This window comes from Erythrolamprus reginae, chromosome 12 (genome assembly GCF_031021105.1).
Source record: "Erythrolamprus reginae isolate rEryReg1 chromosome 12, rEryReg1.hap1, whole genome shotgun sequence".
Taxonomy (NCBI): Eukaryota; Metazoa; Chordata; class Lepidosauria; order Squamata; family Dipsadidae; genus Erythrolamprus; species Erythrolamprus reginae.
Genome location: NC_091961.1, coordinates 4,037,925 through 4,050,732, shown reverse-complemented (window position 1 = coordinate 4,050,732; position 12,808 = coordinate 4,037,925). Strand labels below are relative to the sequence as shown.

At 42.6% G+C, this 12,808-nt stretch overlaps 2 long non-coding RNA genes across 2 annotated transcripts in view; one reads left to right on the top strand and one right to left on the bottom strand.

Annotated features, from left to right (window-relative positions):
• The window catches only part of LOC139175049 (uncharacterized), a 150,299-nt gene that overhangs the window by 115,375 nt on the left and 22,116 nt on the right, over positions 1-12,808 (top strand). The gene's annotated exons all lie outside the window — the stretch shown is intronic.
• Positions 581-5,705, bottom strand: LOC139175038 (uncharacterized). Its single transcript, XR_011560461.1, has 3 exons — positions 5,598-5,705; positions 2,478-2,568; positions 581-728 (listed from the first exon to the last, which is right to left on the bottom strand). It is a non-coding gene; the product is annotated as an uncharacterized lncRNA (long non-coding RNA).

Sequence of the window (12,808 nt, the reverse complement as noted above, 5' to 3'; positions counted from 1 at the left end):
ACCCGGTGCCAAAATCTCAATTCTAAATAATCTTGAAAGGGAAAAAACACTTCTTGGGAACTGTCAGCTACAACTTTTTTTCCTACACATTGGTCTCATAAAGAAGTTGCTACTGGAATTCTCCTTTTAGTTAGGTTCCTGCTCCCTTTAAGCCAGGAAAAAATCTAAAGGGCAGATCAGGGGAATATTTGAATTATGTTTGTGTCCCCAAAATGCTTCCAGTTTGTCTTCCCTGCTCCGATCTAGATTTTGCATACTTTGGAATTTGGGGAGCTTAAGAGATAGGAGCCTAAAGCATCCGTTTTAATCCCTTCATTCAAACCTTCCCCCTTTTTCACTGATCATCCCAGCCAACTTTGGAGTGTGGCTCTTGAGGTGCTACACAAAGAATGGCGCAACTTCAGTCAATCAAAGTTGTGTTCTCTTGCACTGTTTGTTTGTTTGTTTACTTGCTTATTTATTTTTTGTTTGTTTAATTCGATTTCTATTCCACCCAACACCGAAAGACTCAGGGCAGCTTACAACAATATAAGAATGTATTTATTTATTTTGTCCAATACACAATGAGGGTTTTAGTGGGTATACACATAGTAAAATACATGATGAAGGTTATAGAGCAGAGGTCTTCAAACTTGGCAAGTTTAAGACTCGTGGACTTCAACTCCCAGAATTCTCCAGCCAGCAGATTCACAGGTGGGTTTCAGCAGGTTCTGACCACTTCTGTTGAACTGGTAGTGGAAATAATAATTATTAATAATAATTTATTAGATTTGTATGCCGCCCCTCTCCTAAGACTCAGGGCAGCTCACAAGGGAAACTAAAAAAATTGCAATACTGTTCTTTAATTCTATCTCTGATCTTAATTCTATGTCACATTTTGCATTTATTTATTTATTTCCCAATAAGTACAAGAAGTGAAATTCGGGCGGCTTTAATATTAGTTAACATTTTTCTTTGGCTCAGCGTGCTGTGTGAACCCAGACATTTTGATTAATTTGTGGTTCAAAGTGCAAGAACCTACCCAGACACGTTTACTCAAAACATTAATTAATTCATTAAGCGAAGGCATTCGGTGGAAAACAGTCAATATGTCATACCGAGAACCCTTTCTCAGTGATATATATAGAAAACAGCCAGGGGCATAGCACTATGCACCTTTGGTGGGAGCCCATTCGTCATTCAAAGCAGCTGCTTCATTTTGTCCAATGAACCTGGACAAACCTCAATTGTACTAGCATAATAATAATTGCAACAGGGCTCTGCGGCACCTTGGATTCAAAGGCAAAGAGATGCTTTGAATCCAATGCATTTTCTTCCCTAACAAAATGGATCTAGTGAGGCACAGTAAATCCATTTAAAGCCCGCAAGGATGTCCTATAACAGGGCTGGTACCTTGGCAAGACAAACTAGGAGGAGAGAGAGGAAGAGGAGGAGGAGGAGGGAGAGGGAAAGGGAGGGGAGGAAGAGGAGGAGGAGGAAAGAGAGGAAAAGGGAGAAGGAAGAGAAAGAGAGAGAAGGAGAAAGAGCGAGAGGGAAAGGGAGAAGGAGGAGGAAGAGGAGAAGGAGGGGGAGGGAAAGGGAGAAGGAGGAGGAAGAGGGAAAGGAAAAGGAGCGAGAGGGAAAGGGAGAAGGAGGAGGAGGAGGAAAAGGAAAAGGAGGGAGAGGGAAAGGGAAAGGCAGAAGGAGGAGGAGGAGAAGGAGAGAGAAGGAGAAGGAGGGGGAGGGAAAGGGAGAAGGAGAAATAGAAGGAGGAGGAGGAGAAGGTAAAGGAAAAGGAAGGAGGGGGACAGAGTTGGGGAAAGAGGAAAAGGAAAAGGGATAGGGAGAAGCAGAAGGGAAAGGAAGAGATCAGGAGGAGGTTGTAGAAGCTAGTGTTGGAATAGACAACTGCGCATGCGCAGAAGGAAAAACAAATCATCGAAATCTCTCTCGCCCGAACGTGTCCCCTTGCAAGATTTTGCACCCTGCCCATGCGCAGAAGTAAAACCACACTGGGACACGCACGCATGCACGCAGGAGAAGCGAAGATGTGCAGGCAGAGCACCTGTAACTGTGGGAATGGGAATCCACCCCGATGCACCCAAATATGTTAGTCGAAAACAGCCGGAATCACTTGTGTTTGTTGTTAGCCAACTCTGCTATAAGAATCTCGCCAGTCTGACCGCATTCCCCTGGGAACGGCCAGATAAGGCTTCAAGAATTCTGTGGGAGGTCAAGCCTTTGGCACTTCCTGTTGTGTAGCACCTCCAAAGTCAGCCCCCTTTTAACCCCTTAAGCCTGGCTGGAGATTCCGCCACAAAAATCTTTTGACAGACGCCTTTGCAAAACTACGTATGGTGGCATCTGCCCTTTCCAAATTAGGGCATCTCCGGTTCTTTCCTGTGTGCATGCATGCTGGAGCTGACATAGGTCAGTGCCTCACATGTCATCCGATATGGCTTCACATGGCACCTATGGCACGCGGGTCATAGACTCACCATCACAGGAATAGGTTGTCCTGCTTGGTCAGGAGGTTGGACTAGAACTCTTCCAAGGTCCCTTCTAGGTCTCTTCGGATTCTGATTCAATCTGGTGGACCATTGATAAGGTTCATTAAATCTATCTGGGTGGGAAAGTTCTACAGCGGTACCTCTACATAAGAACGCCTCTACTTACGAACTTTTCTAGATAAGAACCGGGTGTTCTCAAGAACCATTTTTTCACTTACAAACCCGAGCCTCCGAAACGGTAACTGGAAAAGGCAGGGAGAAGCCTCCGTGGGGCCTCTCTAGGAATCGCCGTGGAGGAAACAGGACCAGGAAAGACAGGGAGAAGCCTCCGTGGGGCCTCTCTAGGAATCTCCTGGAAGGAAACAGGACCGGGAAAGGTGGGGAGAAGCCTCCATGGGGCCTCTCTAGGAATCTCCAGGGAGGAAACAGGACCGGAAAAGGTGGGGAGAAGCCACTGTGGGGCCTCTCTAGGAATCTCCTGGGAGGAAACAGGGCCTCCTTTGAGGCAAGGAAAGCCAGGTGCCCTAACCCTTGACGTGAGTGATGTCAAGTTGACCACCTTTAAGCCACGCCGGTCACATGATCTTCAAGCCACTCCCACCTGGTCACATGGCCAGCAAGCCACACCTACAAATAAGCCCACCCATTAAAAAATTGCAGCCCTTCACTGCCCCTGACCTATACCTTTCTAAAGTGAAACTTTATGCAAACAATAGCTTGCGTGGTTTCATCGCCTCCCAGCCCTTCTGTGCCTTGTTTATAACCTCAATAATATTTTAAGGCTGTAGGCAAGAAGTGGGTGATTATGTTTGAGTTTTAGACCTGTTTCTATCACCCGAGGTTCTTAATTCCCCTCCCCTTTGGCCTGCGTCTCCTCCTTAACTTTCCATTTCCTTTTGAACTTACAATATCGCTCTTCACCCACCTTGGCTCCAAATGGTATGTGATTGCAACATTTCCCCTCCCTGTGATTATGCAGGGTGGGTGTTCAACATTTCTTAAGGAGCAGAGGAGTGGCAACCTAACAGGTGTCACTCTTGACTTAGATACTCTTACGAAGGAAGTCCAGGAGTCAAGGTGCACAAGGTCAAAAGGAGGTCCTTTTTACAACAGATGTGGTGGCTTTTCAACCAGGTCCTTAGAACTTCAGCCCAAGCTTACAAACAGGATATTGTTGGAGTAATTCTTCCTGCAAAGAGATCTTGCTTGTGAAGAGTTTTTATGAAGAAGAGGTTCTGCTTTTAGTCCCTTGAACAGGATCTTCTCTTTTGGGCAGTGAAGGGCTACCAAAAAGTTTTATACCATGCTGTGGGCATGGCTTATTTTGTGGGTGTGGCTTGCCAGCCATGTGACCAGGTGGGAGTGGCTTGACAATCATGTGACTTAAAGGTCATGTGACTGGCTTGACCTCACTCACGTCAGGGGTTTGGGTTAAGGTTAAGATGCCTGGCCTCTCCTCGCCTTAAAGAGAGACAACTTCGATATCTACTTACTATTACTGAGCATCCAAAATATACTCTTTAATTCCGTGTATATATGCCATAAGTGTACATACATATTACACACAGGCACACAAAAATATACATTATCTAATATTTGTTCTGTCGGGCTCTCTGGTAGACTCCTTCCGAAAATTCACAGGTACAAATTTCAGACACAAACACGTTTGAAAATTCAAAACAATGTTCTTTATAATGAAAATTCACTTAAACTAAGCCCTCTTTTGGTATAGCAAGGAGCACTGGTCTCCAAACAAACTGGTAATTGGTACAAGTCCCTTATCAGTTCTGAGATACTTAGTTTGCAGCTGTGAGGCAATTCACAGTCCTTCTTCTTTCACAAAATGAAACACACTTTGCCCTGGTTTAGTTTCAAAGCGGGGGAAAATCAGCACACAAAAGGTCAAAGTCAGTAAAGCAGTCACGAAACACAACGATCAGATAATCCTCTAGAATGGCCAAACCCACAGGCTGCTATTTATAGCAGCCTCACTAATGACCACAGCCCCACCCAACCACAGGTGGCCTCATTTTCTTTGATAATAATCTCTCAGTTGTTGCTGCCTATGCATCGCTCTCCGCATGCGTGGCTGTATCCTTAACTCTTGTTCCGAATCCAAGGAGGAGCTAGATAATTGATCTCCTTCTGAGCTGTCTGCCCCACTCTCCTCCTCCCTGTCACTCATGTCTTCTTGGTCAGAGGAGCCTCCATCAGCAGATTCCACCGGGGGCAAAACAGGCCTGCAGCATGTGGATGTCTCCCCCACATCCACAGTCCTTGGGGCAGGAGCTGGGCCAGAGCTAACATAGAAACATAGAAACATAGAAGACTGACGGCAGAAAAAGACCTCATGGTCCACCTAGTCTGCCCTTATACTATTTCCTGTGTTTTATCTTAGGATGGATATATGTTTATCCCAGGCATGTTTAAATTCAGTTACTGTAGATTTATCTACCACGTCTGCTGGAAGTTTGTTCCAAGGATCTACTACTCTTTCAGTGAAATAATATTTCCTCACATTGCTTTTGATCTTTCCTCCAACTAACTTCAGATTGTGTCCCCTTGTTCTTGTGTTCACTTTCCTATTAAAAACACTTCCCTCCTGAACCTTATTTAACCTTTTAACATATTTAAATGTTTTGATCATGTCCCCCCTTTTCCTTCCGTCCTCCAGACTATACAGATTGAGTTCATGAAGACTTTCCTGATATGTTTTATGCTTAAGACCTTCCACCATTCTTGTAGCCCATCTTTGGACCCGTTCAATTTTGTCAATATCTTTTTGTAGGTGAGGTCTCCAGAACTGAACACAGTACTCCAAATGTGGTCTCACCAGCGCTCTATGTAAGGGGATCGCTCTCTCTCTTCCTGCTTGTTATACCTCTAGCTATGCAGCCAAGCATCCTACTTGCTTTTCCTACTGCCCGACCACACTGCTCACCCATTTTGAGACTGTCAGAAATCACTACCCCTAAATCCTTCTCTTCTGAAGTTTTTGCTAACACAGAACCACAACACTATATAAACTGTATGTGTATGTACACATACGCACAGCTCTTCTAAAATTATGCAAATTCAACCTCATTTACCACGATAGGAAAAACTTACCCAGAGTCCAGAAGGGAAAAAAAGAAAAAAATTCAAACATTTTCTACCGGTTCTGTGCACTGGACCAAAATTTTTCTACTGGTTCTGCGTACCTAATCATAGCCGTAGGAGCCCATCACTACTGCTGCTACTGCCCTGAGCTATAAATACTGTATTGTCCTTTATTGGTTCGTTCGGCGTTTTTTCTCATGATCTTTCAGCCCCAGAAACTATTTCCCTGGAATGAAGCAACACTCTCCATGCCCCTGCTTTCAGTCCAGAGGAAATATAAAACAAATAATACACAAGCTTTGCAGTTCCTTCTTGTGAAATAGGCCCAGATGAGTTATTTTATTTTTTCCCTGGGAAAGAGACAAATTGTTTTTCCTGTGAAATAAGCACGCTTGTTTTCTCTTGTTTCATAGATATCTCCCTTCTTGAGAGCTAGCAGACAAGAACCATCTTTGTAAAATAAGGGAAGTGGAAATTTGTTAGTTAGTTCTACTCAGTTCTTATATGGGCAATGGGAAATGGGCACCAGTTGCGACCCTGTTTGGACCGGGAGTCACTGCTCACAGTCACTCATGCCCTCATCACCTCGAGGCTCGACTACTGTAACACTCTCTACATGGGGCTACCTTTGAAAAGTGTTTGGAAACTTCAGATCGTGCAGAATGCAGCTGCGAGAGCTATCATGGGCTTCCCCAAATATGCCCATGTTACACCAACACTCCGCAGTCTGCATTGGTTGCCGATCAGTTTCCGGTCACAATTCAAAGTGTTGGTTATGACCTATAAAGCCCTTCATGGCACCAGACCAGATTATCTCCGGGACCGCCTTCTGGCGCAAAAAACCCAGCGACCAGTTAGGTCCCACAGAGTAGGTCTTCTCCGGGTCCCGTCAACTAAACAATGTCGCTTGGCGGGACCCAGGGGAAGAGCCTTCTCTGTGGCGGCCCCGGCCCTCTGGAACCAACTCCCCCCAGAGATCAGAATTGCCCCCACCCTCCTTGCCTTTCGTAAGCTGCTTAAAACCCACCTCTGCCGCCAGGCATGGTTTTATGCATGGTATGTCTGTATGTATGTTTGGTTTTTTATAATAATGGGTTTTTAACTGTTTTTAGTATTGGATTATTGTTATATGCTGTTTCATGTTGCTGTTAGTCGCCTCGAGTCTCTGGAGAGGGGCGGCATACAAATCCAATAAATAAATAAAGTCCCATTGGGATTGGGTGGTATAGAATCAATAAATATAGAATTATATAGAAATAGATATATTTTGATTATTGGATTATTGAAATTATTGGGAAAGACAATGACAATGAAGCGATAAATATTTGAATAATAATTGATTATGATTTGAAACAAAATATGATTATAATATTAAGATGATTATCAGTCGAAGATTTAAAATAATGGTTTGGTTAATTTTTATATCGTTATAATACTGGCATTATAATAATAGAGTTTGGCTTTCTTTTTTTCCCTTTTTTTCTTTCCCTTTATTAAACTATAATTTCTCTTTTTTATTATTTGTAGTTGATAAAGTCTTTTTTCTTGTAAGGCTTTTGGAGAATACATTGGAAGGAAGAGTAGACATATCTGAAGTATTAATGGAGAAGGATATTATTTTAATAAGGTTTAAAAGAAATTAAGCTCGAATTCAATTAGATGAAAATTAGATATCTAGATGACAAAATTAAAGGTGAAGGTTGGGGGGCCTGGATTGACACAGAAAGCAATTAATTTGGAATTTCTAGCATTTGGGGGGGGAGATTAATTATAAATAATGTACTAACTTGATACTGTTTTTATTATAAGATGAAAATATTTTTAAATGTATTGAAGACGTTCGTATGGAGAAATTACCCCCAGCGCCAAAAAAGAGTAAATAAATAAATCCCCCAGATTTCTTAGTAATCCCATCCCAGAAAGATATAAAAAGAGAATTGCAGCTCTTATTATTTACTTATTTATTTATTATTTGGACTTATATGCCGTCCCTCTCCGAAGATTCAGGGTGGTTTACAACATATATAAAACAATAGAAAATATCCTAAATCGAAAAGGTTTTTTAAAAAAACCCACCTAACTCAGCTAAAAAACCCCCAGCTTTTAAAAGAAAATATGAGCACATAAACGGACATAAAATGTCCAGAGATATTTTACTAGAAGAGCCCTCCACTGCTCCACTCGCAACGGAATACTCTATGCAACTAGACTTACAATCCTAGGTTTAGAAAGCTTAGAACTACGTCACCTTAAACACGACCGAAGCCCAGCCCATAAAATCATCTGCTACAACGTCCTTCCTGTCAACAATTACTTTAGCTCAGTGATTTTCAACCTTTTTTGAGCCGCGGCACATTTTTTACATTTATGAAACCCTGGGGCACATTGAGCGGGGGGGGGGGGGGGGCTAAAAAAGTTTGGACAAAAAAATTATCTCTCTCTCTCTTCCTCCCCTTCACTCTATTTCTTTCTCCCTCCCTCTTTCTCTCCCTTCCTTCCTCTTTCTCTCTCTCTCTCTCTATCCCTCTTTCTTTCTCTTCCTTCCTCTCTTTTTTGCTCTCTTTCTCTCTCCCTCCCTCCCTTTCTCTCTCTCTCCTTCCTTCCCTCCCTCCCTCTCTCTCTCTCTTGCTTTCTTTCTCTCTCTTGCTCTCTCTTTCTTTCTCTTGTTTTCTCTCTCTCTTGCTTTATTTCGCTCTTGCTTTCTCTCTCTCTTGCTTTCTCTCTCTCTCTCTTTCTTTCTCTCTCTCTTGCTTTCTTTCTCTCTGAGCTTCGCGGCACACCTGACCATGTCTCGCGGCACACTAGTGTGCCACGGCACACTGGTTGAAAAACACTGCTTTAGCTTCAACCACAACAACGCACAGGCATACAACAGATACAAACTTAAAGTAAACCGCTCCAAACTTGACTGCAGGAAATACGGCTTTAGTAACCAAGTAGTTGATGCATGGAACTTACTACCAGACTCTGTAGTATCGTCACCTAACCCGCAAAACTTTACCCTTAAACTATTCGTTGTTGACCTCTCCCGATTCCTAAGAGGTCAGTAAGGGGCCTGCATAAGTGCACCAGCGTGCCTTCCATCCCCTGTCCTAATGTTTCTCTTTTATTAGTATCATGTATACAAATATTATCATATCTCTGTACACCACCAATACATAAACAAACAAACAAATAAATAATAAAACATGCAACTACAATCATACCAATCATCAACTATCAAACCAACAATCTTGCTTTGAGAATCCACTGGCAAGGAGGCGATCTAGTTAGATCCAGATTAGGACAATGTCCAAATGGGATGAAATTACTTATTTATTTTTTATTTATTTATTTAATTCATATGCTGCCCAACTCCCTAAGGACTCTGGGCAGCTTACCACCAAAACAGCATCTAAAAACACAGTTTAAAAATAATTTAAAACCCATATTAAACGTGTGCATCTCTCTCTTTCTCTGAGGTCAGATCTAAATGACATTTGGCAGGCTTTGATTTGCTATTTCTGGACGCTCCGATTTCTTGGAAAACTGGGAGGCTAGAGTTAAGGAGGTGGAAATATTCCATGAGCTATAAACTATAATGCATCTGGTCAGGGCTTATCTGTTTGGAAGAACTTTGTTTTCATGGATGTCCAGATTGCACCTACAGTATGTCCTTAGAAGGAACAGATTGGAACAAGACCATTCTAGGGTGATTGGACATACTGTAAGTCTGATTTCTGTGTCTTCTTCTTCTTTATTTTCCATTAAATACATTTCTTAGTGCTTTATAAACATTGTGTTGTTTGGATATTCAATTTGCTTAACAATACAGATTACATTCTTAACCTCCACCCCTTTTCTTAATAATAATAATAATAATAATAATAATAATAATAATAATAATAATAACAACAACAACAATAACAATAACAACAACAATAATAATAATAATTTGTTAGATTTGTATGCCACCCTTCTCTGAAGACTCCAACTTCCCCAGCTATTGGTAAAATAATATACAGTGGTACCTCTACCTACAAACGCCTCCACTTACAAACTTTTCTAGATAAGAACCGGGTGTTCAAGATTTTTTTGCCTCTTCTCAAGAACCATTTTCGACTTACAAACCCAAGACTCCGAAATTGTAACCGGAAAAGGCAGGGAGAAGCCTCCATGTGGCCTCTCTAGGAATCTCCTGGGAGGAAACAGGGCCGGAAAAGGCAGGGAGAAGCTTCTGTGGGGCCTCTCTAGGAATCTCCTGGGAGGAAACATGGCCTCCACCCTCCCTGTGGTTTCCCCAATCACACGCCTTATTTGCTTTTACATTTATTCCTATGGGAAAAATGGCTTCTTCTTACAAAGTTTTCTACTTAAGAACCCGGTCACAGAACAAATTAAGTTCGTAAGTAGAGGGACTACTGAATACATCCTCTTTCTGTTTAATTTTTAATGTCAATCTATCCATTTCTGCACAGCCTGATACAGTGATGGTGAACCTTTTTCCCTCGAGTGCCGAAAGCACGTGCGTACACACTATTGCGCCTGTGTGAGTGCTCACACCCATAATTCAGTGGCTGGAGAGGGCAAAAATTGCCTCCCCTGCCCCTCTGCAGGCCAGAAACAGCCCATTTCCAAATTTTTGGTGGGCCTCCCTGACAGTAATGGGCAGCCAAAATTTTTACTGCCACACTGTGGGGATGGCTTACTTGGTGGGTGTGGCTTAATGATCATGTGACTGGGTAGGAGTGGCTTGTCGGTCATCATTGTTCAAGTGGACTGTTAAGTCCTCGACTTACAACCTTACCAGTATTGCTCACTGGGGTGACAATTTGCTTCATGTTTCCCATGCTCTTCTTCCGAGGTCATCACCATCCCGCTTCAGACTGGGTAGCTAGGTGAACGGGGGCTGCCAGAAGCATAAATGCTGCCAGCGCCACTTCCACCCACACCTTCTGCTTGCAATTTAGGTGGGAGGTGGCCGCTTGAGGCTGAAGAGGAGCCAGGCAGGAGAGAGGGAAGCTCGTCCGAGGCCAGGAAGGAGGAAAGAGGGAAAAAGCAAAGAGCGCAGACGCAGCAGCAGTGGCAGAAGGAAAAAAAGAGAGCGGAGCATAGACCAGTAATCCAGGAAGTGACAGCCGCCGATCAGCTGGAGTTGTGCACACACCTTCATTTTCGCATGTGGAACTGCCTTCCACCCCGTCCTGCCTTCTGCCCACCCCTGCTCCCTGGGCTTCAGAGGCTTCCCTGGACTAACTTGACTAACTACACCAACACTCCACAGTCTGCATTGGTTGCCAATCAGTTTCCAGTCACAAGTGTTGGTTATGACCTATAAATCCCTTCATGGCACCGGACCAGAATATCTGCAAGACCGCCTTCTGCCGCACGAATCCCAGTGACCGGTTAGGTCCCACAGAGTTGGTCTTCTCCGGGTCCCGTCGACTAAACAATGTCGTTTGGCGGGACCCAGGGGAAGAGCCTTCTCTGTGGCGGCCCCGACCCTCTGGAACCAGCTCCCCCCGGAGATTAGGACTGTCCCCACCCTCCTTGCCTTTCATAAACCGTCAGGCATGGGGGAACTGGGACATCTCCCCTTGCCTATGTAGTTTTAGGTATGGAATGTTTGTGTGTATGTTTTTTACATAAGGGTTTTTTTAGATTTTTTAATGTAAAATTGTTATTTTAGACTTTAATATTAGATTTGCTATTGTATATTGTTTTATCACTGCTGTGAGCCGCCCCGAGTCTATGGAGAGGAGCGGCATACAAATCTAATAAATAATCATAATCATAATCATAAATAATAAAATCCATGTTGGCTGGGTGTGCAAAGGAGAATACTTGGGATTCCTCCAATTGAAGCTGTGCTTCCATCATACACACACATTCATTCACACACACACACACACACACACACACACTTCCAATGTAAGAGTCAGTGGCCTTTTTAGATGCTGGACACCAGGGCCTTTCCCAAGAGACCATCCCAAAGTGAATTAAATCATCTGGCAAAGATTCGGACCATCTCATTCTGAGACTTTGCCAAAGTTTTCTGAGGTTGAGTCATTTTATGAGATCTTTTTACGGCTGTTGGCAATCTTATTTTAACTTAACTGGGGAGGATTAGAACGAACAGTTTGAGGAACAAAGACCACTCTGACATCCACAAATTTCATGTTCTCCCCTGTTCTGCAGGATAGGAATAGTTAGTCTCACCTATATTGTGCCAGTAGTTCCTAATCTGAGGATAAATACACTCAAGGCTTTCAGCAAATCCTGGTAGTAATGGCGAAATTTGTAATTGCTTGTTTGTGAGTTGAGTATTCAATTTAGGGCTGCCTTTTGAGATGCTGGGATAAAATAGCAGTCTTTTTTTTTTAATGTGGGAACAATGACTCTATTGAAGCTCAGGAAAGGGAGTAAATTAATCACTTTAAGGACCACCTTATTATACCATTGAAATTGGCTGCAGATAAAAACAAAAATTGAAATTTGCATGCAATGTTCTGTGAAAGACTTCCCAAATAAACAATTGCATGCACATACTTCCTCTAATAGTTCCCTGCTACGCCAACATAGGACGTTTTAATTGCTTCTTTGTAAAATGAAAAAGAGAGAGAGAGAGAGAAAGAGAAAGAATGAGAATGAATGATTTTTGCTAAATTAGTACAGTATCAGTTATATATTCTTCTTCTCTTTGTTCCTGATAAGAAGGGATATATTTGTTTAAAAGGAAAAAAATAAATAAATGTGGACATGATTCCATATAAATATAGAAAGAATTGATTCAACTATTTTATATATACCATATTTTTCGGAGTAAAAGCAGCACCTTTTTCCTCCTTAAAAGTTGTTAAAAATTCAGGTGCATCATGTAGCTTTTCCAAAGCTTTTCCCCCCCAAGACATAACTAGGTGCTAACGATCTTCCCAGCTCTTACATTGCAGGTTCTTTCATTGTTATTCGTTGCAAATAATGTTTTCCAAGCCTTAAGTCTTTGCAGGGGTTTTTTTCCATTGCTCTAACTTGCTCCAAATATTCTTTCCAGCCCTAACCAGGTGCTAACAATGTTCCCATCTCTTACCAGCTTGCAAACTCTTTCATTGTTACTCTTTGCAAAGAATGTTTTTCCAAACCTTAAGTCTTTGCAGGGTTTTTTTCATTGCTCTAACTTGCTCCAAATGTTTCTTTCCAGCCCTAACCAGGTGCTAACAATGTTCCCATCTCTTACTGGCTTG